Source organism: Triticum dicoccoides, chromosome 4A (genome assembly GCF_002162155.2).
Source record: "Triticum dicoccoides isolate Atlit2015 ecotype Zavitan chromosome 4A, WEW_v2.0, whole genome shotgun sequence".
Taxonomy (NCBI): Eukaryota; Viridiplantae; Streptophyta; class Magnoliopsida; order Poales; family Poaceae; genus Triticum; species Triticum dicoccoides.
Window position 1 is genome coordinate 284,044,794 of NC_041386.1, and position 5,045 is coordinate 284,049,838.

Below are 5,045 nucleotides of genomic sequence, written 5' to 3' on the forward strand. Positions count from 1 at the left end.
GCGCCCTCAGGGTTGCGCCCGCACCCCCTGCACACGGCGCCCGACGCCCGTTGTGCCCGCTCGGACGCACGCCCGCCCCCGAAAGCCCGCGCGCCCGTTATGCCCCTGTGGGCCGATGACAGTGGGGCCCACACCCCCCAGAAAGTTTTAATAAAAAAAAGATTAAAAATAATAAAAATAAAAATAAATAAATAATAATTAAATTAATTAATTAATTAAAGAATTAATTAAGCTAATTAATCACAATTAGATTAACCTAATTAACTATTAGTTAATTAATCAAACAATGACAGTGGGGCCCACCCCCCTAATTAATTATGGTTAGTTTAATTAATCAGTTAATTAAAAGGTGTCACTGACCAGTGGGACCCACTGGTCAGGTTGACCAGTCAACTCTGTTGACTGCTGATGTCAGCATGACATCATGCTGATGTCATTAATCTATTTTTCGAATTAATTTAAATAATTAATTAAATTCCAGAAATTAATAAAATCTTTAGAAAATCATATCTTTTAATCCGTAACTCGGATTAAAATATTTTCAACATGAAAGTTGCTCAGAACGACGAGACGATTCCGGATACGCAGTCCGTTCGTCCGCCACACACCCCTAACCTATCGAACTCGCAACTTTACCCCTCCGGCTCCTCTGCCCGGAAACACGAAACACCGGGGATATTTTCCCGGATGTTTCCCCCCTTAACCGGTATCACCTCCTACCGCGTTAGAACACGTCTAGCTCTGCCTGTTATCCTGTTATGCACTTGCTTGCTATGTATTTACTGTTTCTCCCCCCTCTTCTCTTCGGTAGACCCCGTGACGATGCTGACGCCCCAGTTCGACTACGGAGTTGACGACCCCTCTCTCTTGCCAGAGCAACCAGGCAAGCCCCCCCTTGATCACCAGATATCGCCTACTCTTCTCTATACTGCTTGCATTAGAGTAGTGTAGCATGTTACTGCTTTCCGTTAATCCTATTCTGATGCATAGCCTGACATTGTCGCTACATCTGTTGATACCTTACCTGCAATCCTATATGCTTAGTATAGGATGCTAGTTTATCATCATTGGCCCTACATTCTTGTCAGTCTGCCTTGCTATACTATCGGGCCGTGATCACTTGGGAGGTGATCACGGGTATATTACTATACACACATACATACTATACAGATGGTGACTAAAGTCGGGTCAGCTCATTGAGTACCCGCAAGTGATTCTGACGAGGGGGCTGAAAGGACAGGTGGCTCCATCCCGGTAGAGGTGGGCCTGGGTTCCCGACGGCCCTCGACTGTTACTTTGTGGCGGAGCGACAGGGCAGGTTGAGACCACCTAGGAGACAGGTGGGCCTGGCCCTGTTCGGTGTTCGCGGATACTTAACACGCTTAACGAGATCTTGGTATTTGATCTGAGTCGGCTACGAGCCTATACGCACTAACCATCTACGTGGGAGTAGTTATGGGTATCCCGACGTCGTGGTATCAGCCGAAGCACTTCAGACGTCAGCGACGGAGCGGCGCGCGCCGAATTGGACTGGAACGCCACTAGGCTAGGTCTGCTTTCGGCCGCCCTCGCAACGTGCAGGTGTGCTATGGGCGATGGGCCCAGACCCCTGTGCGCTTAGGTTTAGACCGGCGTGCTGGCCTCTCTATTTTGCCTAGGTGGGGCTGCGACGTGTTGATCTTCCGAGGCCGGGCATGACCCAGGAAAGTGTGTCCGGCCAAATGGGATCGAGCGTGTTGGGTTATGTGGTGCACCCCTGCAGGGAAGTTAATCTATTCGAATAGCCGTGATCTTCGGTAACAGGACGACTTGGAGTTGTACCTTGACCTTATGACAACTAGAACCGGATACTTAATAAAACACACCCTTCCAAGTGCCAGATACAACCGGTGGTCGCTCTACCTCAGGGATATGAGGAGGGGATCGCCGGGTAGGATTATGCTATGAGATGCTATTTGAAGATGATACTTGGAGGACTTCGACCTACCCTCTTCTGCCTGTTGCAAGACGAAGGTGACCAGAAGCGTAGTCTTCGATAGGACTAGCTATCCCCCTCTTATTCTGGCATTCTGCAGTTCAGTCCACTGATATGGCCCTTTACACATATACCCATGCATATGTAGTGTAGTTCCTTAATTGCGAGTACTTTGGATGAGTACTCACGGTTGCTTTCTCCCCCCTTTTCCCCCCTTTCTTTCGTTCTGGTTGTCGCGACCAGATACCGGAGTCCAGGAGCCAGACGCCACCGTCGACAACGACCCCTACTGCACCGGAGGTGCCTACTACTACGTGCTGCCCGCTGATGACGACCTGGAGTAGTTTAGGAGGATCCCAGGCAGGAGGCCTGCGCCTCTTTCGATCTGTATCCCAGTTTGTGTTAGCCTTCTTAAGGCAGACTTGTTTAACTTATATCTGTACTCAGATATTGTTGCTTCCGCTGACTCGTCTATGATCGAGCACTTGTATTCGAGCCCTCGAGGCCCCTGGCTTGTATTATGATGCTTGTATGACTTATTTTATTTGTAGAGTTGTGTTGTGATATCTTCCCGTGAGTCCCTGATCTTGATCGTACACATTTGCGTGCATGATTAGTGTACGATTGAATCGGGGGCGTCACAAGTTGGTATCAGAGCCGACTGCCTGTAGGAATCCCCTTTCCAACTCCTCGGCCGAAGTTGAGTCTAGCCATTGCAAAACTTTTACTAACTTGGCTGTGTGCCTTACGGGCCCACGTCGCCATTGGGTGGTATTAGGATCTTTTATTCCTCGACCTATACTCTGGGACTCTTATTTCTCTTCTATTCGGGTTAAATGATTTTTGCTAAATCTAACATTAGGATCTCGTTATCACTTTCACCCGGAGAGCCCCTTATTAATGATGATTGTCTGCGGCACGTGAAGACCCTGAAGATACTCTCCGTTGTTAACCCGAGAACTTATGTTCATCGCATTTGCAATTCCCCTTCCACCGTCAACCCTTATGGGTAACTACTTGCAGTTGTTATTCTTACATTCATCCCCAGTTGGTCTTGTTATTACCAGATACCTCGAAACACTCGTCGTTGTCTCGATAATCCTTTGAGCTTATCGCCTTGCTGTTCCTTGTCACCTGAATACCCCTATGGATAATTCTCGCACTTATCGAGTATCCGCTCATCCCCTAGTTGTTCATGTGTTTCACAATGGTCTTCGAAATACTATTTGATCCTCCAAAAATCCTTAATAGCTTATTGCTCTGCAATACTTGTCTGCTTGCATTATGGATGCTTTCCATATGTCTGGCAATATTCGTTAGTATCCTTAGGCATCGTCATTTTGATCCTATTGATTCAGCATGTGTGCGAATGCACACAATCATCTATCAACCCTTCTAAATTATCCTTCCGGCTCAGACATCATTTTTGAACATGAGCTGGTTCTAGACCAAACTATTTGTCGTCAATTGTGCCTCTGGTATATCCAACTTATCCATCCTTGATCAGAGCGACTGCTTCTGATCCTTTGTTTTGGAAATCGAAATTCCTTTATTATCTAAGCATCGAATCATTCCGATGTTCTATAATATGATGCCCGTGCATTCTTCTTCCTCTGGTTGAGTACCGGTGCTCACCTCAGATCCCTTGTGGACCATCGGTTCCTTTGTTGGATTTTATCCGACAGTGTCCTTCATATTGAATAACCTTGAAAGCCTTTCCATGGGTATATAATGCCTTGGTAAATTGTATCATCTGCTTTTGAACAATGCTCTACTTTCGAGCTTGTATTATTTACCCCGAAGTTTGTGGTATATGTTCGTAAGACGCCCTGATGGGTTGAACCTATGCCTTCCTTACTATGTGTGAACTCGAAAGTTTTCACGGGTCATACTCATCTGGTATTTCACCAGGTATAACTTTCAACACTAATGCCATTATCGAGACGAGAAGTGAATGTAAGGTTATGCTTTGGAGAAGTGGGAGTCGACCTCGAACCTTGTGTTCATGCCCATGGACGCGATGTATATCCTATCATGGAAGCTTCCTGTAATAATAACTATTTCCTTGATAACTAACATATGGTATCTGTGAATTGATCCCTTACAACCGTGGTTCCGACCATGATTGTTCTTCCTTGATTCCATTTCTCGGACAAGTTAAAACAATTGTCTTCTATGGATTAATACACCCGTCCAATCTTTACTTTGATCTTGTGTCGAGTATTACCCCCTGGTATCTCAAGATTATCATGGAACTGCATAACTTCTTATGAGTTCTTCATCAAGTGCTACCTTTCCACTGATTCCAATTTTTCACGGGCTCTGAGTTATTATACACTCAAAGACACCGATAACTAAATCGAGTTCGCATTGCGATTCAACAAGTATTTGAACCCATCACTGCTTACAAATTTATTAATCCTTCAAGTCATTCCTAGCCTGATCGGCTATATCATTATCGAGCTAATTTTAACTGCGCTACCCGGTCCTTCTTCCCGGAGCACAATTTTCGACGATGAACTAACCTTACGTCGATCATCATCGTCATATCATTTCGCCTTGAACAACAAGCTTGGTTTCGAGTTTGTGTCGTACCCTTGGTTCCAATAACCTTTCACTTTATCATTACTTTGACTTGATGTCATCACCGATCGATTACATCTTCATGAACTCTCGCGACAAATGTGTCGTGAATATCATCAACATTCTGAGCTCTTCCAAGAGATCTATTGAAATCATGATGAGAAATACCATCCTTGCCCTCGATGATTGGTGTTATTAGCGACAACATTATTGCATTCCCTCCAACACAAAACTTGTTCATGTATTGTGTTGTACCTTGAGTTCCTTGCTATCCAACTTATGTTATATTCTACCGCGGAGTATTACCATCTTTGATGTTAAGAATGTTGTGAGGATTGCTCCACCTCTTAAGAATTCTTGCTATAATGATACTTCTCACCATCACCATTCTTTCTTGGTCCTCGTGTTGATTCCAACCGGGGTACCCACAAGTGAACGGTGTTGTTTGGATTATGCACTTCTAGCAACCCTATTGCTTTGAAGTTAA